This window comes from Aythya ferina (assembly GCF_964211825.1).
Source record: "Aythya ferina genome assembly, chromosome: 5".
Lineage (NCBI taxonomy): Eukaryota > Metazoa > Chordata > Aves > Anseriformes > Anatidae > Aythya > Aythya ferina.
The window spans coordinates 46,668,198-46,689,836 of NC_140301.1; the positions used below are offsets into that span (position 1 = coordinate 46,668,198).

The following is a 21,639-nucleotide window of genomic DNA, read 5'->3' on the forward strand; positions in this document are numbered from 1 at the left end:
GCCTCAGGAGCCTGAGGGGAATATGGGGGGGGGGGTGGAAGGGAGGGGAGGGAGGTGGGAGGGGGGGAGGGGGGGGGGCGTGGAGGGGGGGGGCGGGTGTTGGGAGGGGGGGAGCGGGGGGGGGTCTGAGGGGGGCGGGTCCAAGCGCTCCCATTGGCCACCTCCGGCGGTCAGGGGCGGCCGCCATTGGGCGGCGCGGCGGAGCGAGCGGGCGGCGATTGGCGGCGGACGAGGAAGCAGGAAGGAGGCCGGAGGGGCGAGCGGCTTGCGGGGAGCCAGCGGCGGCGGCGGCGGCGGCGGCAGCGGCGCCTCCTCCTCCTCCTCCTCCCTCCCCCCCCTCCCTCCCTCCCCTCCCGCCCTTCCTCCTCCTCCTCCTCCTCCTCCTCCTCCCCCCGCCCCCCCCCGCCCCGCTCCCGGCCTCTGCGCGCCGCCCGCCCGGGCCGCGCCGGATCGCGACGCCCTGAGGCGAGGGCGGGCGGGCGGCGGCGGCGGCGGCGGGGGAAGCGCCTCAAGCCCCCTGCCCGTCCCCAGCCCGGTGCCGGTCCCGCCGCTGACGCAGCAGCGCCGAGCCCCGGCCTCCCTCGGGCTCCCACCGCTGACGGATCCAGCCCCGCGGGAGCGCGCCCCGGTGAGTCCCCACGGGAACGCGCACCCCCCCCCCCCCATCCCATCCCATCCCATCCCATCCCATCCCCTCACCTCTCCCGGTCCCTTCTCGGCAGCAGGTGCCGGGGCCGCCCGCGGGTACCGGGAACTTTCCCTCACCGGGGAGCTGGGGGGAGAGGGGCCGAGCCTTAATCCCCCCCCCCCCCCTCCGGTCCCGGTCCCCACAAAGCCGGGGGGCAGCCCCCCAGGGCAGCCGGGCCCCGTGGGGCTGCTCCGAGTTGCCCCCCGGGTTGTGGTGCTTGGCCCCGGTCCTGCTCCCGCTCCCCTCGCTTCTCCCCCGCTGGCCCCACGCGTGGGGTGCAGGTGGCTCCGAGCCTGCCCCGAGGCACGGTGCAGGACTTCTGGGCTCCCACCTTCCCCCCCCACCCCCTTTTTTATTTTTTATTTTATTTTATTTATCCCTTCCCGCTCCCCTTGGTGGCCCCGGTGGCCGCGGGTCGGTTTCCTCTTCTCCTTTTGTGTAGCGGTGGCTCCTAATGGAGGCGGCTTCTTCGCTGGCTCCCTCTTTTCCAGCTGCTTCCACGAGACGCAGGAGCCAGCGCATGTGACCGGCAGGACCGCGGCAGGCCGGCGGCGACAGCTCGACACGGGGATGCCGGGAAGGCACGGGGGGACCCTGTGTCTTCCACCAGAGCATCCTCCAGAAAACTCAAAGGGCTTGGGGGGGAAAAACCCGTCAAAACCCAACCTTTGGGGTCTGCTTCCCTCGCCTTCCGTTCCCTTCCTGCCCTCCCGTTCTTTCTCTTCCCCCGGGCGCTCGGCTGAGGGAGGTTCTGGTTCGGTGGTGTCCCAAGGGATGTGGCCGCCCCTCAGCTCAAGCCCTAATTGTCGGGAGCGAGAGGCTGGGTCCTTGGTTAATTGATCTGCTGGCTGCAATTAGGAAGCCCTCGGTGTGATTGCAGGCACCGGGCTCACAGGTCCCATTTCTGGGGTCTCAGTTTTTCGGGTAAAGGTTGCCCACCCGTACGGTGGCGACGCCGGCTGCATGATGGACCGGTGCTCCTGAAATCTTAATGGGATTTAAATATCAGCACGCCGCCGAGCGCTTTAACAGGAACATCCTGCTAACATATTCATCCCGAGCCATCCTTCACGTTTGTCATGTCCTGGCTACCTGAGTCGGTCCCCGGCTTCAGCTGCGACTGCCTTAAATATTTCCTTGGGGTCAAAACGCGTGTGCCGCTCTGATTTAACGGGACTTTTTTATGATTTAAGCACTGATTTCTGTTTGTTCGCCTAATGAATCCGGTGTGGCTTTCTCAATGTAGCGGCAGCGTAGGTTTCTAGCTGCTCTTCTTGAGCAGAAATGCTACCGCAGTGAGACGTAGCTTTGCTTAGAGGTGTAAAATCACTTGGAAAACCCCAAACCTGCAGATGAAAACAACTTTGTGGGAGGGGAAAATCCTTCCTGGATGCTCTCTTTGGTGCGGGCTGATGGTGACAGTCGCACAGAGCGATGTAATGCTGCTGAGAAGCGTGGCACTTGGGGGGGCAAAACCAGTCTCAGCCTCACTTCTGTAGCCGAAATGTTGTCGTTTTGGGAGCTGCTGAGTGCTTTTTAACCAGATCGAGTAGTTTGGGGCTGGCGTGCTGTCTTTCTTACCGTCATCTGCATCACCTTTTTGTCTCTAGTCTGGCAGCCGTGTTATTTCTTTGTGGTTCTTGTTTTTTTTTTTCCTTTCTGGGCAAAAGATGTAAATGAATATTGTGTGCTGTGGTGGTGTTAATTGACACTGTGTGATCGAGGGGCTGTATGGACGGGGGGACACGTGCCAGAACAGCCTGTGGATATCCTGTTGAGCTAGTGCTTGGCCATTATTTTGGGGAAATAAACCCTTCAGCAAACGCAGATCTCATGCTGTCACAGCACCGTAACTAAGCCTCGAAAGGTAAACCTGTCTGTCCAAAGCAAACAGCTGAAAAATAATTAGGAGCGGGAGGTAAATGCCCACTCACAGTTTGGCATTAAGTTCAGACCCCTGGGAAATGAAGGGTTGTATCTGGTGCTGCAAAACCCCGAGGGTATGCCCAAATCTTGGGTCCCAGCAGCAGCGGTGGGTGGATTTTTGTGCCCCACCTCACACTCGGTTAACCGTGGCATCGCACCCCGTGGAAGCAGCAAACCCCCTGCTTTCTGCCCGAGCAGCTGAGCTAATTAAGTTACAACCGTCGTATCGTTAATAATACATGAAACAGCAGTTTGGATAACTGGGAAAGACAAAAACTGGAAAATAAACACCCCAAAGAAGCCGTAAAATTAAAAAGAGCTTCAAGCACAAGCTGTGTGTGTTGTGCCACGGGCTGCCACCAGCCAGGATGGCTGTGTGTGCGACGGGAAGGGTTGGGTGATGCCTTCCAGGGGCTTTCTTCCCCATCCAGAGGCGTTTCTGGTGGTCTGGCTTGTTGGTTTGTGTTTTTTGTGTTGTTTACTTTTGCTTCCCGATGTATTTGCGTCTGTCTGAAGGCAGGTTATTGGCGAGCTGCGAGGAAGTTGGTTGGTTTTGCCACTACGGATTTGTGTCAGCCTTTGGTGTGTGTATTTCCTCTGGGTGTGACAGCCGTGGGCCGTGGGTAACTCCTGGATGCAAAGCGCTTTTAAGGGGAGAAAGGGGAAAAAGGGAGGAGCTCTGGGTGGTGCTCACAAGGAGCTGTGCCCCTCGCTTTCTGATTAATCCTGGGAGCCTTTGGGACAGAGGATGTTTCTTTGGAAATGTTCGAAGCCATCCTGCGCAGCAGTCTCCGTTCTCATTTGCACCAAGGGCATGCCTTTAAGGACAAAAATATAATAAATAAATAACCTTTGTGGCCAGGTGCTGGCTTAAGTGAAGGAATTATCTGTAACCAGACCATTCTGATTTAACCCTCTCAAGTTTTTGTGCTCGCAATCCCTCTATCAGCAACTGATGTTCTTTAAGTGGGGAAAACGCATGTAGATCTAGGACGGGGCCTCTTTCTGAAGACAAAAAGGGACAGTGCAACAGGCCTTTACCCGCTTACTGCCCAAACCTGATGTCCTGGCATGTGGCTTTATTATTAAAAATAAAGAGAGCTCAGCAATATTTCACGTGACAGTAAAAAATAAAAATTCTTCTGTCGGAAGAATGGGTTGAAGGAAATCTGGTCTGGATGCAAAATGAAGTGAGGGAGAGATGGTATCATTAAACTGTAGGGTATCATTAAGAAGAGTAGATGTAAATCTGGTTGAAGACGAACCCCTTTGCACCTGTTCTCTCACCCTGTCGATATTTGTGGAACTGGAAACTAATTAATCTGTTAAATGCTATTTCTTCTCTTGTGATGGAGGCAAAACCCTGGACAAAATGGGAGAATAGGAGAGCACGGGGAAGCTGGCAGGACGTGCAAGGTGTGGTCAGCTGAGAGAATTGAGCAGCCTCAACCTCTTTTATTTTAAAATGTATTTATTTTGCAATCTCTGAGCTATTAATGCTGTGTTAATACAAGTCCTAGAGAACATTTTGGGTTCATTCGTGGTAGGAGTCACTCGGCGGAGGGCATCCACAGCCAGGCTCTGGCCAAGTGGGAGTAGCCGAATTGAGGCTACCTTGTGGCAAAGCAGTTCCCTTTCCCACGTTCATCTCATCATAGATAGACACAGAATTTCACGAGCATTTCTCTAGGGGGTGTGTGGTTTGGTGCAAATTAAAATGAAGAGGTGGGATGCTTCAGAGTTTTGCCTGGGCGCGCTCGAGCGATGAGCAGGCTCACCATGGGGCGGGCGTTAGGCGGCGGCGGGTACTGTGGTGCCCTTCCTGGGCTGGTTAAAAATGGGGGAAAATGCCTCGTGTAAGGCACTGTGAGGCTGGTGACACCGAGCAAACCTTCTGGCCGCCTGTGAGTGTGCTGTTAGCCATGGAGTAGAGCAAATAAACACCTATTAGTACGGGAAAGGGGCGTGCATCAGCTCGCGCGAGCTCACCGAGGGTGCAGCAGCGCCTTGGCGGTTTTAGCTTTTAAAAGCTTTTCACACGGGGAGTGCTTTTATCACCTTTTTAAACATTCAGACTTCTGGCTGCATCTTCGTTAAAGGCAGTTGCTTTAATTACTGCTGAGGGCCGTGTCTGACTGTTCATCCTTTGGTGCTCTGCACAGCACTGTGACCAAACTCCTTGGTGGGGTGCTGCAGGGGTTTTTGGGATGCACAAGCATTGGGTCCCCCTCCATCCCCTACAAAAGACACCGTGGATCCCCTCCATCCCCTACAAAGCCTCGTCGTGCAGCTGACGCCGTCCCGTGTGCGGTGGAGGGGCGCGCGCTGTGAGCAGGTGGGCTGCTTTGGGCATGGAAGAGCGTGGGATTGATGCCAAGCGCCTCGCGTTCAGCAAGGAGCCGTTCCGCTTCCGAGCTGCAGGTTGCCGTGTTTCTCGTGTCCCAATTTTCTGGAACAAAGGTGTGACTAAACAAGGAAATTATGATTTTCCCCCCGGCTTTGTAAGCCGCATCGCGGGAATGCTTTCAGGCACCCATTGTTCTTCGAGCAGTTTTTTTATTTTTTTTTTGAAGGGCTTTGAAAGTGTGCAGCCTGCCCGGCTCGGCAGGCTTCATCCCTATAAAAGAGCTCGGCTTGAAGCATCTGCCTGCGTATCAACGCCTCAAAATATTTACGATGCTCTCAGCACCAAAAACCAGGTCCTTCCCTTCGCTTGCCTCGACCCAAACCGCTTGGCCCCCGGCGGCTGCTTTTCGGCGCCCGAATTCTCGTCCTGGAAATAAAAGCGCAGCGCCGGAGCAGCCCCCGGAGCCAGGGGCAGCGCTGGAGCCGCGCACCGCGCACGGCCTTCTATTGTTCCTGGCTGTGGCCTGCGCAGAGCGCTGAAAATAGCACGCTCTCGCCCGCCGTCGTGCCGTGCCGTCTTTGTGTGTCTCCCGGCGCCCGCCGGGTACCTGGAAAGGGCCGAAAGCGGCGGCGGGAGGCGAGGCCGGAGCTGACTTTTCATTTTTTTGCAGGGCAGCAGCACGGCGAGGAGCGCGGCCGAGCAGCCGCAGCATCGCCGATGCCGCCCGAGCCCGTGAGCGCCCGCTCGCACCGAGCCCTCCGCCAGGGAAGTTGTGCCAAGGAAAGGAGCGTTGGGAGCGGACCCTAAAATGGAGGGGGGCACGGCGTTAACGTGAGCACGCCGCAGGCACGGGCGGATGGAGCGCGTTCTTGGGAAGAGCATGAAAAGGAGAAGGGTCCCCGGGGGCGGAGAGGAGGGGGGCACTGACATCTCCCTCTGCGGAGCGAGGCTGGAGAGGCACCGGGGGGGGTTCGGGCAGGGGGAGGTAACCAGCGAGGATCGCATCGGTAAGCAGGGGAGGTTTGGAAGCGCAGGCTTGTGAAGGAAACTAGTGGGCAGCGCAAGTTTTCTGTTGTTGTTGTTTATTTAAAAAGAAACGCACCAGCAGCACGTTCGGTTTTGTTTCTTTGTTTGTCTAGCTCAGAGGCAGTGCAGGAAAGCAAGGCTGGAGGTGGCTCGGAGTAAGGAGACGGAGCAGATCTCTCCAGAGCGAGGAGGATTGCAGCTGCCAAATCCTTTTCCTCTGCTGTCATGTGCAGACCGAGAAGAAAAGGTTTCTTTTTCTTAAAATACCTGGCTAAACGCCAGGTGGCAGGACAGGTACAAGAATCCTGACGTCTTGGACAGGCAAAGCCCGAACTGGGATTTCTTCAGACTTGAGCAAATTGCTGGAGCAGTGGAAGCGAACCTGGCTTTTGGGGGGATTTGTGCCCTAACTTAGTAGCCCCAATTCTCCCACACATCCCTAATTATTTAATGATGGTACATTTGTTATCCCAGCGTATACTGGTGGAGGCAGAATATGCAAAGATATCTGCCCCCCTTCTCCCTTGTGAGAGCCCTGTCATCTTCTCTCCCATTCTTAGATGCTAGAATTAATTACATTCCTAGGTGTCTTTCATTATTTGGGATTTCTACCATCTTTCTTGCTTTCTGGTTGCAAAGAGGTGAACCCTTTCAGACTGGAGAGGACAGGCAGCACGATTGGGAAAGCACTGTTTAGCCAGCCTTAAAATAATAACAATAATACAAAGGATTTCCGTTTGTTCCAATATCCATTTGTTTCATATAGTGGAAGAAGAGCCAGAGGATGATTCCCTCTTCAGAATACGATACCAGCTTCTCTGAAATTGCTGTTCTGAGGCCCCCAGGGCTGTCAAGGTGGGATTTAAAACGCCCTGCACATCTCGATACAGGGGAATAAGGAGGATGCAGCTTTGCTTAGGAACTGTGGGTCAGCATCTGTGTATTAGATGTGCTCCCCGGCAGTCATTAGGGATAACTTCAGCCTGGCCCCGAAGTTTTTTGGTGCGAGCAGTGTGAATGCAGTGCAGAGAGTGCCTCACTACCTGCAAAGGGCTCTTGTCTGTGCTCAGCCTACGTGTGATTCGCATCGCTCGTCCTGCCTGAAACCGCTAATGAGCTTAACAACTCTTCTGTTTTCTCGGTGCTTAACAAAAATTAAATCCTTCCCCGCAAACAACAATGTTGCGGAGTGCTCAGCCCGGTGGTGCCTTCATGCAAGGACAATGGGGAATCGCTGGCTTTGCCTGAGATTCCACCTCGAAGCTCATTACGTAATAATTAGCTGGTTCTTGACTTTGCCGCCGAGTTTGGGGGGTTTGGGGGGCTTGTGGAAGGTGTTTCCTGCACTGAAAACATGACTTATCTTGAGACCCAGCCTTCAATTTCAGACATGGGGCTGTTTGAAACTCCATCTGCCCACTAAGTGAATGTCAATCCAATTTAGGCTTGCATATGTTTCCAAGGAAACCATTGGAGGCAACGGTGAGAAATGGACCACGGAGGGGCAGGAAAGCGAGTGCACCAGCAGCATTTCCACTTTCCAGTACTCAAACACGATTAAAACCTAGTTAGCTGTAATAACCCTGTGCAGAGCGGTGGTTGGACTACTAAAGTAAAAAGGAAAGTGGCTTCAGGTGCTGCCCCCGAGGTCTTTCCCGTATAGATTATGGCTTTACAGAGTGCAGTCCCATTTTCGTTCCCCTCTAGCCAGCTGGAAAACTCGTGCAGCTGTGTAAAACCCTGTCCATCCCCTTGCTTGAACAGAGCGAACTGTAAATGCTTTCTCTCCCTCCTGCCCAAAGCAGTCTCTATTAAAAAATTAAAAAAATAATAATAAAGTTGAAAATGTTCAGGCAAATCTAAGCTCAGTATCCTGAGTGGGCTCAAAGCATCGAGGCATCTCGGTGCTGCACAAGGAGTGTTTTTAGGCTGGTTTGGATATTCTTTGCCCAAGGAGCAAGGAAAAAAAGGGTGAATATTTGGCAATTGGCTTCTGATCACTCCAGCGGGCTGAAGGTGCTGCAGTGGCCTCGGGGCTCATCTTTTACCCAAGGCGAAGGGAAACCTGTAAGGTTAGCCTGAGCAGAGAGCTGCGTAGCTTCCTTGGGCACCTTTTACATCCATGGGGCTCTAAAAAGCATCCCTGTGCCTTGCTAGCACTCCCCCAGGGTAGAGAGCACTGGAGTGGTCTGGAGACTAAAAGACAGGATTTGCATTTGGGTTCAGCTCAGAAGAAATGAGCGTGGGTTTTTTTTCTTCCCCATTAGGAGGAATTTTCCTTTAATTGAGAGCTTAAATTCTGTCTCAGGCAGAATTGTGAGCCTGCCTTGCTTTCCAAAGAGAGGCGTATTTCTGCCTGCTAATACAGCCATTAAATAAAATGTTTATCTTGGTTATTGAAATGAGTAGCAAGGTTCTCACTTCAGAGCTCTAAAGCGGGATATTATCTGTCATTTTACTTTAAAGAATGCTGCTGGCTCGCTCAGGTTTAAAATATTTTACTGTGACAAATAGCTGAAATCCTGGTATCTGGGGATATCCTGCGTGGGTATATTGGATCTTTGTGTATCGCAACTGCAGTCGGGGGCTGAAACTCCTCAGCTCAAAGCTCTGTGCAGCTGTCGTCCAGCATCAGATCCTCTTTGGATCAAATCTCTGGATATTTGGGCTGCCAGCAGCAAAACTGGCTCTGGGGCGGTCGCCTTGGGTGCTGGGAGGATGGGGGGGGGGGCTTTGCAGCACGTGCTTTTTTTTTTTTTTTTTTTTTCCCTTATCAGTTGTTTTCCTGTTCACGTCTGCGTGCAGCTGGGGTAAGCAACGCTCGCTGCAGCTCTCTGCCCTCTTCCAGCAGCTCCTGGAAACTTTCCGCTGGTTGACCAGCAGCAGCGAGCGTCTCCCGCTTTGGCTCGGCGTCAGCTGGCAGCTCCTGCAGCTGCAGGCATCCCTCGCGGGTCAGGTCAGAAAATTCAGGGCGATTTTGAAGTATCGGGGTGCTCATTTGAGAAGAGCAACTTGTGTAGGGTTTTTGTCCCTACCTAACACACCTAGATGTAGATGTTTTGAAGCCAGAGCTTGACTTGAAGGGGCCTTCCTGAAAATCCAGTCGGAGGCACCTGGGACGTTTCCATAAGACAAGGCTGAACTGCTTAAAAGCTTTGTGCTTCCAGAGGGGACGTCTCAGTTACGTTCCTTTGCTACTCACCTGAGGTGGGTTTGCATTGCTAAACGTGTGTGCTCTTAAAAATGAGATGGAGAAAATCACAGTTGAGTTTTTGGGCACCTGTGCTGACTGTGTGGCCCCTGATGCTGCGTACCCGTGGGGTACATGCGACCACCTTGGGGTGGTCGTAGCCATGCTGTGGGGCAGGGGATGAGTTGTACCAAAGCATTGCTGACGGATATTCTTTTAACCTTCTCTTTAACCCGAACTTCTCCAGGCAGTCTGATGCTTTTTCTAGCCCAGCAGGAAGGAAAGATGTAGGAAAAATCTTCTTAAATCTCCCTTGGCGCAGTGTAAGTCATTTCCTTATCCCCTGGAGAATGCCATGCTGCCGTTCTGCGTGTTACAGACTTTTTTTTTTTTTTCCTCCACCCTTTTAATTGCATGACTTCAGCCCTTACACCCACCCTTGCTGGTCGCTTTGCATCCCTCGGTGCTGCCTCACTTGTCCCGTGTTGGACGCGGTGCAGAGCCGTGAGCCGGAGCCTGCTCCCACCTGCTCCCATCCCGCATTCCTGGGCACATGCCCCAGGATGATGTTTGCTTTTCTTTCACAACAGCGCGATGATGTTGACTCACTCATCTCGTGCTCCTCAATAAACCTCAGCTGCGAAGTGCCACCTTGCTGGCTGCTTTCATCATGATTTCACTCCTGCCTGTCTGGGCTGTAAATTGTGGGTTTGTCCCTATTGATGGGCATTTAAAACATATTTTTAAATGTTTTTTTCTGGCCCATCAGGATCATACTGTGGATCTGTTACTTGTCCAAGACTTGCTAGCTCCATCTCCAACCATCACCTGCAGGTGACTTGCTAATAAAATATTGAATGGTCTCAGGCCTGCCCTCAGGGAGCCTGCTATGTCTTGCTGCGTTTTGGTGCTGAACTGTAAAGTTTGAGGGGAAAAAAGCCCTATTTGAGGCTGCCTGACAGCAGTTTTCTTCAGGCCATGTATCCCTTGTTGGCTCCTGGGGATGTCCCAGGGAGCAGCCGGAGAGTAATTGAGGAGCAAAACCCAGCGCCCTGCTCCTCCCGCGGAGCGCTAACCAGATTAAGTGGCAGCAACCAGACAGATTAAACAGATGATTCCCAAATACTTCTCCTTGCAGACAACTGCTGTTAGCGGGGCCTGTGCACGTGGAGCTCTTAGGGCAGGCTTTGTGGGTCAGGTCACGTAGCACAACCTCACAGAGTCCCAGTGGGACAGGGGGCACCTGCATTGACCGGAGCTCCAAATAATTCACTCCTGAACTCTCCGGGTGGAGCATTTAATTTATTCATTGTTCTTAATTCTTCCCGGTTCTTTTCGAAAGTCTGACTTTCCTTCCAGCTGTGCAAGACCCAACACAACCTGAAAAGTGCTTGGGTGGCATTACATGGCTCGCCTTCTCGTACCTCTCGCACCGACAGCTGAGCTCGTTTAATCACTCCCTCTTTAAATGGCCAAATAGTGTCACGCCTGTGTAGGTAGATAAATGCAAGTTAATGAGGGGATATAAAACAAATCTCTCCCAGCACGGGTCTGTGAATGCTGTCCGGTCCATTTAAGGGGGATATTTGTTGCCATGACTGATCAGACCTGGCTGCGAGCACGCGTGCGTACTTAAATACACACCTCTAACGATGTGGGTAAAGGATGGAGGAACGGGGCCAGCTCCTAATGGGACTTAAATGGGCTTCTGGTGGTTAGGAAAGCAACTCCAGCCCTGCTCAGGACCCGCAGCATCACGTCCCTTTGCTTTCCTGGGCTCTGATGATCCCCGTTAGGTGTGCTCAGGGGATGGAGGTCCCAGTGCCCCAGCCCGGAGGTGCCGTGGCATCGGGCACGGTGCTTGGTCCGAGCACGATGCTCCGCTTTCCCCAGCCTACCCCAGACCCCGAACAACCCGGCAAAGAGCCAAGGCTGGGCACTTAAAACCTTGAAGGGCTAATTGCTTAGTAATGAAAAGTGTAATGACCGAGCAATTAACTTTAATCGCTTAGCGGCTGGTGGAGGTTGGGGCTGGTCTGATGAAGACATCAGTAACGTCAGGTCCAAACCTAAAATCTTTGTTCCTTGGACGGATCCAGATTTCCTGGGTGCTCTGTGTGCGGGCCGAGCCTTCGAGTCCATACCCATCACCTGTCTCCCTGCTGCCTTAGCAGATCGCGTATTTCAGTGTCTAATTACCTTCCTGGAGAGCCAATCTGCTCTTTAAAACAAAAAAAGAAAAAAAACTCACACACCTGATGGCAGAAAATCCCTTGTCTGGACAGGTGGGAGTCCTGACACCAGCGCAGGAATTACGAGGCTTGTCCTCCGTTGAGAAATCAGGTGTTGCAGCACCCTTCGCTTGGGCTCGTGTTTTTGACTGACCTAGCTCATTAAAGTAGATGAGCTGTGAAATTTTAAGAGGAGCTTTCTCACCTGCCTCATACTCGATCATAAATGCTGCGCGCTTGCCTTGCAAAGAGGGGAGGGGGATGGAATTGCAGTAAGTTGGGGTACCCTTGGTGCGTGGATATACACCTATGTGGATGGTATTAATTGAGACAATATTTTATGGGGAAAACACTGTACAGTTTTAAGTGCATATATTTCTGTAGAGATATTTTTAGATGGGCTTGCTTCTCGATGAAACACGGGCACCTTACCATTTTTAGGTACTGGGGTGGAAACGGTGAGGTACGGTGTCTTGAAATTCTGCTCTTCCTTTCTTGCAGCTGCGCGTTTCTAGATCTACAAAAGTTCTGTCTGGTATGATGAGAACAGCCTAAATTTCAGCCCCATCCAACCTACTTTTCCAGGAGTAAGTTCAAAGGCGGAAAGTTCAGCTCCAGATGTAAGCTCCGCTGAGCGTTGAGCGCAGCGCTGCGGCGCATGGGACGCAGGGAGGAGAGCCTTGGGTTACATGGGTGCCGGTGGGAGTTGTCTGTTGCACTCTGAGTATAAAAAGGGATCAAAACTTACAGTGGCGACATCTGAAATGCCAGGAGAACGTCAGCTTTATGGACAGCTCGCTTCGTGCAGAGCGAGCTGGGGCTGAAGTTGTACAGTGCTTCTGAACAAATTGCGCAGAAACAATAGATGCTTCCAAACGAAGGACGATGCTGTCTTAAGGACTTCCTTAGGACGGAAAACACATTCGGATTGCAGTTTTGGTCTGAAGAGGTAGTTATGGTCGGCGTGCTTCAGCTAGGGATGAGTCAGAACACAGGAATCCTCTAAAACCTTACACGAACTTGGTATTTAACATAGGCTTTTTTTGTCTGCCTGGGCTTAAGGTTTCTGTAAGTTTAAGTCAAGGTTATAAACATGCATGTTGTAGATTTTAAAATCCAGTTTCTCTTCTGCACCCCCCTTAAGGATTATAACTGATAGAGTTGGTACCAGGAGCCTCAACGCCAAGGATTCAGGTGCTGAGGTGGGGCTCTGCGTTTTGAGGGACACTCGGAAGTTACAAAAATACGGTGAAATTATTTAGGGGGAAATAAAAGGGTTCTTTTTAGGTGCATTTTGGGTCTGGTGGTTAACTAAATGTTATACTGAAGGAATGCCCTGATTCTCCCTGAATTTCCTATGTTGCTTTTTTCCCTCCCCTAAAGCAATTTCTGAGCTTGCTGAGTAGAAACGTGCTGCCTTTGGATCTCAAGGGTGCCCCGCTGACAGTTTCCAAAAGGAGTTAAGAGAGTGAATAGAGACCTCTGTGGAGGCAGACTTACCCAGGAGGGGACAAATCGAGGTCCAGAGACAGGACAGCAGTGACAGCCAGGCGAAATGGAGAGGAGCTGGCAGGGATGAACCTGCCCTCAAAGTCCCCAAAGGCAGCACGGTTTTGCAGATGTGCCTATAATACCTGAAATCACGGCACACCTCGAATTATTTAAGCTGAGCAGCTTGGAGGAAGTTCCTAAAGTGTTCGGGGAAGAGGGTGATGCTGGTATATAGAAGAGCTTTAATATTTACTTTAGAAAAATCTCGCACCTTGTTCTTCAAAATACAGCATCTTGGAAATGATTTGTTGTTCCATTTTGTCCGTGTGAGCAGGAGCGGTGCCAGAGCGATCTGAGCAAAGTGACACATGATTGATATTTCACCAGACTCAGCCTTCTGCCGTGTAGGAATTTAGTTTGCATTTTGCATGTATGGAAAATCAGATGAGCAGGGCTTGGGTTTTGTTGGTTTTCTTTTTTTTTTAAACCTTGATTAACTTGATTGGCAAAGCTTGTGCTCCTTCTAAAAACACAACTGTCGAAGCTCTTGAAATAATTTTTGCTTGGTTTTTCAAGCTACTTATAGGCATCGTCCGGGGTGCTGTTAGCGTAGCTGTCATGTAGGCAGCTTCACGCCGAACCTATTTAAAGTTCTAGTAGGCAAGTCTTTGTAAACAAGGCATCTTCAGCACGCCTAATGTTTTATAGCTAGCAGTGGTTGCTGCTGATGATCTCTGGGGTATTTCACGAGAATTGCAGGATCTGTAGGGCTGCCGGCGGAGGGGAGGGCGGGGACGAGCATCCGATAGCTCTGACTCACAGTGTCAAAGCAGTGTAGAGGGAGAAATCGAGCGATGATTTCTCAAGTGCAGATGTCTCTCAGGCTGGGCTTGCTACCGAAGACTTGGCTTTAATAATCCGGAAACTTTTGTCCCGCCTGTCTCTCAGGTGGCACCCTTCCCAGCTTTCCTGGTGCTCCCCTTGCTTGATCCCTGTAGCTTGCTTGCCTTCGTTTAAAAGAAACCCTAATGAGCACCTCACTGGGGATTGATGCAGCAAAGGCAGAGTGTCAAAACGTCTCCTAGGCTCAAGTGCTTGGTACAAAGCTTTCAGCCTTGAGGTGAGCTGAGCCTGATCTCCACCCCACCTGCACGAGCGCACCTCCTGCGCTTGCAGCATGCTCCAGGCTGGTTATTCACAGTCCTCGCTTTTTTTTTCCTTTAAAGATTGGTTTTGAGAGGTGAGAAGCCGAAGGTGGGCTTTGCGCTGTGGGAATAATTACAGCGTTTTCGTTGGCAAAGAAATGGTTTCTGTTTGGGCAGGGGCTGGCTTTCTGCGTGTGTTTGTTTGCTCGTATCTTTAATGACATGGCTGCATCTTATTTTTCCCCAGGGTCCCTAAACTGCTCTGTGCACAAGCAGGCAGAGTTTGGAGAAAATATCCAAAGCTGGTGGCTACCGGCCCTGAGTTTTAGGGTGGCCACCGGTTCCTGCTGGTGCAGCTGAGAGGCTCCCTTGGAGGAGGGGATGACTGCAGGATGGAGATGCTGAGCGGGAGCAGCTGGATGCTGTATCACCCTTAAGACACCTGATAGCTCAAAGTTTCGTTGGCATCCTTGTACGTTCCCCTCTAACCTGTTGGAAGGCAGAAGAAATGCCTCTGAGCGAGGAAGGATATTGTTCTGTACCTCTCTGAGGAATCAAAGGGGACAGAGCGACATCCCGGTCTCTGATTGCTTCTGATTTTTGATTATTTTTTGAAGTCCCCATGGAATTTTAGGGTAGTTTTGCTTGTTGGTTAGCACAGCTCTGCATCTGTTCTTGAGAGAACAGGCACGAAACTGTGGCTGCCCTTGCTCTGAATTGCCCCGAGCTGATTTCTGTCTGCTGCTAAAAACACTGAAACTTTCTGCGGATGTGCAGAAGAACAGCACTTCATGGTCAGGTCACAATCAGGATTGTGGCAACCATTGGCGGTGGAAATCTTCAGTTCTTACAGGCCTTAGGAAGTGTTTTTTGCAAGTGTTGGTCATGCTTGTGCTATGAGGTGGTGAGCGAAGGCTTCGCGTTTGGAAACATCGGTCTTCAATTCAAGCCTGTGAACAGAGCACGGCTCTGGGGCTCTGTCTGGTTTTGGTGACTGATGTTCGGGTTGCTTGGGTCATGTGTGACTTCCTGCGCTTCTCCTTTACTACAGCACACACTGGGTATTCAGCCCGAGTGGTACCTTTTCGCTGAAAATGTGAGAGAAAATACGGCATCAGGAACGGGGAGAGGAAAGATGGGGCCTTTCTGCAAAGCAGCTGGCTTTTCCCAGACACCGTAGTAGATCCACAAATAATGCGCCTTGCCATTGATGTCAAGGGGCCATCTTTCCAATCTCCCCCAAACTCGAATGTATTTCTTGTCCACTGGTATTGAAAGAATTGACCTTGCCCAGGTAGATGGGACTACACTGCTTTGTTCAACCAGCAAATGGAAAAACCTATTCTGTGCATGAAGGCAGTTAACCAAGCAGCCCTGCTACAATCTCCTCTCCAAAAGTGGGTGCCTTTCTTTGCCAAAAGAGGTACAGATCTGAGTCCCAACCTCCCCAGAGCTGTGGCAGTACCTGTGCAGTGAAACACAGCCCTGGGAGTACGAGCTTGTGTGCTGCTGCCAGCCGTGCTGAGCCTGGTAGCAGGGGCAGGGGAGATGAAGCAGGCACAAGAAACCAGGGGAAGGCTTTGGCTTCCCAAATTGCTTTGGCCAGGGGAATTTAAAGTCCACTTTTTGCCTCAGAGACTTGAAAAGGGCCATTTTGTCCAGGGCAAGCCGTGTGGTGGTGCTGGTAACGCAGGGCATCTGCCCAGGATGCTGGGAAGGCTCCAGTGTGTTGGGCTCTCGGGTGCTGCTGTCAGGTTTCAGCTTTTCCCTTTTTCCATTTTTTTTTCCTGCTTTATTTTTCTCTTTTGCGAGCCGTGCTTGCTGGGGCTGCGGAGAGTGTGAGAGCAGTCGGAGAAATTTCATTTTGGCTTCCCTGAAAAGTGCTCCAGAGCACTGCCACCAGGCGAGATCTGAAAGCAGATACTCAAGAATAGGACAGGCCCTCCCAAGGAATCAGGCGGGCAACTTCTCTGCCCTGCTGGGCTGTTAACAGGTCTGGCTCATGTTTATGCAAGTGGTCAGCCGTGCAAGCAGGGACTGCACCCCGGCGTGTTCCCTTCGCAGCTTGCCATCGCTTTCAGACAGGTAGAGCGCCCCTGGTTTGAAGCATCCGCCGATAATTGCAGTTGTTTCAGCACTGTAATTCATCACGGGCCACACAGCGATGTGCCTGGAGCAGTGGCTTTCACAACCAAGCCATAATTACTGCTGTCGGACCAGGGAGGGGAGCGAGCAGCCCATGCAGCCTGGGGATCCTCTCTGGACAGTGCAGGAGGTAAAGGAAACCCCGCATCCCTCCTCGCTTTCCTTTCTGAAGCTAAAGAGGCACCGACTGCATCAGCTGGTGCAGTCTTCACCTTGTTTTCAAGAGGTGCTGGCAAATGGTGAGGGTTGTGTTGATGAGAGAGAAAAACAAGCCTTTTCTGCAGGATAATGAGCTCTGTATAAACAGTTTTCTCTGGAGCATGTGGATGATGGAGCTTTCGATGAGCCTCCAGAGACAGATCAGGGCTGGACCCCATGAAGACAAATCGCAGCCCGTAACGATTGTAATTTTTCTAAATGCTTGAGGTTGAAAGGATGCTCCTGCTCGTGGGACTCACGCAGCATTTAGGCGATTCAGCCTGGGATACCTGACACTTCGGTGCTTTACCCAGATTTCCAAGAGCTCCTGGGAGGCTTCCTTCATGCAACACGTCCTTTATAGCACCGAAAGTGATCTGACTTTAAAGCAGCAGGGAGAAAGGAGCCAATCCTCCAGACACTTGCAGTTATGGGGTTGTTGTCACAGCGTAAGCTGCACCAATTTAGAAGAATATAACTTCTTCCAGCAGACAAGGGCTGAAAGTCAACAGCACAATGCCGTGCGCAGAGAGGAAGATTCCTGTTGTCGTAACTCTTTGTATGTTACTGAAGTGCCAAACGGATTAGAAGCTCTAAAAGCTTTAAATTTCTGTGCTTTTGGCATCGTCTCCTTGGAACGAGCGCGTCTCTGTAGTGAAGCCTTGGAAGGGAAATGGTGCTTGAATGGGTAGTCCCAGACTGGTTTCTTCTAATTTCACTTGCAATCAAGTGATGGAGAGGAAGAGACAGATGCTGCAGCTGCATGATTACAGAAAATGCAGCTGTTAACACACTTGCTTATTTTCCTGCTAATGAGGCATCAACTCTCTTCTGATTTTGCTGTTTGGGTCGTGCTTTTATTCTGGCAGAAAACGAGACCGCTGCATTTAGCTTTGAATTTCTGCAGTCGGGTCAGGGTTCTGCAGCTGCCGGTATAATTTTTCTGAACTGGTCCAGTTTGAGGAAGGAGAGAGCGACTGCAGCGAGCTTTAAAATGCCTGGTGGGCTCTGCACGCAGCTGGCTACACCGAGCTGCTCCGCCAAACTTGTTTCACTTCTAGCAGTTATAAATCACCGTCTCCTTGCTGCTAATCCAGTTCCTCAGCTGCAAGCAGGAGAGGGGTGGTTCTGCCGTAAGTATCTTCACTTTCAGTTCTTCAGCTTGTGTCGTGATTTCCTGGAGACTTCTGGGCACAGCTGGGTTTTCCTCTTTGCTTCGTGAAGCCAGACAGAGGTAGAAAGGGGACGAGCAGCCCTGACGCTCCCCCTTGGTGGCTGAATTGAGTGCTGGCTGTAGATAAGAGCTCTCGGTAAGCTCTGCGTGACTCGGATTTTTAAGGCATGATATATGCTGTCAGATATTTGAGTTTCAAGCAGCATCCAGAAGCTCTGCTCATGCTGTATGCTGCGGAGAGAGAAGGGATTACTGGCTCCCAGGTAAGTCTGTACTCAGGAGTTTTGCTGAGAAGTGAATGGGCAGGACAAGCCCCCTGGCAAATGTAATGCAAGCAGTTTGGTAAGCAGGGAATGAGTTCTTGCTAGTCCTGTGTGCGAGAGATGACTTTTGTTCAATGGAGCAACCGAGTAAGACTGCTTGTTTCTGGATGCGTGCCCGTAACGTGGAGGAATTGCCGATTTAGCGGGCTCGTTTTCTTTGTTCCTGTTGTGGTACCTCTCCAAAACTGGCAGTGGCATCACTGCAGTGGTCTCGTAGCAGATCCTCCTGGCCCTTTCTGCACCTGTGTCTGACAGATCGCAGACAACTGGAAAACACAGCCAGTTCTCTGGGCACCTTCAGTGGGACTGCGAGAGAGTTTCTCCAAAAGGGATCTCGAGGACCTGACTGAAAATGTTGCGGGTGGCTTCTGTGGGATATGGAGCCGGCTGTTGGGATCGTCCACCCCCTGCCATCAGTCGCAATAAACTCACCCTGCATACGGTTCTGGAATAACAAGATCCATTCCAGTTGCTCAACCTGGTTGTTCTCACCTCTAGTAGAGAATTATGTCAGAAAAAGGGAATTAAAAACAACGCTCCAGCTTCGACAAGCTGCCCTGTGGGTCGTGACAGTTGATTTATCGTGGTGATATCCCGGGGTAGTTCCCTTTGTAGAAACTGAACCTTCTGAACCACGCTTTGTAAGTGACCACTTCCAGGCTCAAAATCTGTTTATTTTTACTCATGATATTGAGCTACTGCAGAGCAAACGGGATGTAGTCATGCTTTTGAAAACAAACACAGTTCGCCTAATTTTTGACTTGAGGTTTTTAGCGGGGTGTGATCTGGAAAAACGACCTGCTCTTGGTCTCCAAATCGAATGCTCGAGCGGGTCGGGGAGAAACTTGGCTGATGGGATTTGTTTATCCAAGGAACTTGTGGCAATTTGTGAGGGAGCAAATACAGAAGTCAGCATTACTTCACTGTGATTGTACTCCTGCGAGTAGCCTGGTGTTTCTGCAATAAAGCTGCATTTCAGAGGGTTTACAATCATGTGGAAGTGTTGCTGGATGGAGCTGATGTTTTCTTTGCTGTTGCTTAAAGGATTTGCATGGCCATGATACCAAAACGTGTGGGGTTTGCTTATTTTGTCTTTGCACAAATTTCCAGATACTTAGTTCCTCGTCTGCAGCTGAGCTCGGAGTGGGGGAGAGAAAACTTGGAGACCAGATGAAAAGGAGGAGATCTCTGCAGACGTAGCCTCCTTCTACTAAGAAGTAGTAAATAAAAAGCCTGTGATGGCTTGATTACTGTTGTGCCTGAGAATTCATTGTGTCAAAGAGCTTACGCGACCGCGACTCTTGAAAAGGATCGCGTCGAATCGCTGTGTTCTTCACACTTTAATGCATTTTTGACTCGGTATCTCTAATGTCATCTCTGTGTGTTCAACTCGAGTGTTTCTCTTGACATTCCGGTTGCAGTTGTCAGTGATGAAAGCTGGTGTAGAGAGGAGTTGGAAATATGCTACAGCACGCGGGACGGTGATACCTGTTCTGCACCAGAATGCAGATTTCGCATCTGGGCTTCGGAGAGGGAGGTGCTTTTGTTGCAGTTGGAGGAAACGCGCGTATTAAAGCTCCATTTTCATCTGGAGTATCATAACTTAAAGCATCCCCCTGCTTAGGTTCCGGAAAAGATATTTTATGTAAGCTCTTGTTTGTCTTGGCATTCCCCGTGGGGTCTGACGGGGAAGGCAGCCACCGTGCTGTTACTGATTCTCCACTTCATCGCTGGAGATATTCCCTTCCTTCAACCTGTACCAAACTTCTTTTTATCCTTTGGGCAGGCCTGGTTTGAACAAAGTCACGTCTAAAGTACTCTGGTTTTAAGAAATACTCTTCCTTATTCAAACACTGCTGTGCTATAAAGCCTCAGCAAGTGAAGGACGTGGAGGTGGTGGCCAGAAGATGACCGCTGCTCTCAGGAGAGCTCGAGGAGAAGGGGCAGCTGATGCTGGTTTTTAAAGCAAGCCACGGTTAGTTCATTTTTTTTCCCTCCCTGCTGAGCATTTCTGCCAGAGGTCCAATCTTTTGTTGGGAACAGCAGAAAATAGGTTTGGAGTTGCAAAGAAACCACCGGTCTGTATGGGCTGGGAGACAAGCCTTGTTTGCGCATTTTGTTTTTTCAATAGAAGTCCTCTTGCTAACTCCCAGGGTTGGCTGTGGTTAATAGGGCTGCTTGTGCAAGAATTACTCAGATTTGGGGAGAAATTGTCTGTCTGAACTGATGAACCATCTTCCTAAATTCCAGAACCTGTGTTGCTTATCAGAAAAAAAAACACGGATGTATATAAATGTTTGCTCCCCGTGGAGCACTCCAGTTTGGGTACTAGCCAGAGGAGTTATCCCACACGTAACAGGGTGTAAAGGGTTCAGTCACTCCAGGACATCTCAGGAAGGCTTTGACATCTGCAAAAACAACGTGCAAACCACGGCGGCTTTCAATTCCTGGTTTTCTTTTAGTTAATGCATACAGAAGCAAGTCAATTAAAACACACTGGGCTTATTTCAAATAGATAATCTAATTATCAGCTTGATTAAGCCATATCAAATGAACAGTTCTTGTAATTTGGTAGCTTTGTTCTCATCACTACAGATGCAGGAGCTTTAATTAGCCAGCCTCCAAGTAGCAGGCCAGCGTCAATCGTGTCAATCGCGGGGTGCTGCAGCCGAGTAAATACGTGGTGCAGGGGGCATCCAACAGCTCCCGGGTGGATGCTGGTGGGAAGGCTGGAGGTGCCAATAAAGGGAATCTGACTGCTTCATAAACACCAGTAAATGCAAGCGATCACCCTTTGCTGCTGTTTCCCATGCTCAGATACAGGCTGTGTTAAATCTGTTCCAACATATCTCAATTAGACTTTTTTTTTTTTTTTTTTCAATGCCTGTGGTTATCCCAAACTCGCACCCTTTCGTGGCTTTCAGCGTAGAGCTCGGGGCAAGCCGTTCTCCTCCGAGGCCTTCCTGCACTGGCAGGAAAAGTTCCCTCTTACGGTAAATCGGAGCCGGACCGTTTCTTTAACTTTTTACCTGGCTGGGAAAGTCCGGAGGCGGTGGGGCCAGCCGGGCAGCAGCGTGTCAGGGCGCAGGGAGGTGGTTTGCTCAGCCTTGCAGGCAGATGCTTATCTCTTCCTTCTTGTGTTTTGGACATTTGTGTCGGTTTTAACGGTGTCCTGGCATACCATCTAGATGGAAAGTCAGGGATGACACGGCTAAGTAATCCCTTTCCTCTTTTTGAGAGCCTGCTCGAGCCTCTGCCAGACGCGGTGATCGGGTTGGTGGGAGTCCGCAGCTTTTACAAAACGCGATTGTGGGGAATGACAGCAGCACCAGGTAGCCAGGTCCTAACCTGTATAGGGATTTGCATGTATTTATTTTATTAGCATTGGCAGATCTCCACCTAATAGACCCAAGTTTACTTTTTATGTGAGTAGGTGGACTTTTTTTTTGTTTTTCTTCTGTCTAATTGTTTCAGAAAACGACAGTGAAGCAGCCTGCCTGTACCAACACGCAAGCAGTCACATACCTGGCATTTATTTCTGTGCCTACCCTGGACCGGGATTCGGATGAGCTTTGGTAGATGCGATGAGAGTTTGTAACGTGGTAGAGACGGCATCGTCTTAGCAGGGAATGCATTTGGGCTGGAAGCTGGCGAAACAACTCTCTGGATAAATCCCGGTTTCCTGGCTGCTGTGACACTTGCCATCACCACCTCGCCTTTAATTACTGCCATGTTCTAGGGCTTAATATTAAACC

General features: G+C 50.9%; 1 protein-coding gene across 2 annotated transcripts in view; it reads left to right on the top strand.

The window, feature by feature from the left end:
* The first annotated feature begins 494 nt into the window (after positions 1-494).
* The window catches only part of BAHD1 (bromo adjacent homology domain containing 1), a 34,083-nt gene continuing 12,938 nt past the window's right edge, over positions 495-21,639 (top strand). Inside the window, exon 1 of one of the 2 annotated variants that reach the window (XM_084522720.1) lies at positions 495-628. The gene's annotated coding sequence lies outside the window, so the exon portion shown is untranslated. Of the gene's footprint in view, positions 629-9,452; positions 9,501-21,639 lie in introns of those variants that run through there. The other variant, XM_084522721.1, reaches the window with a different exon arrangement.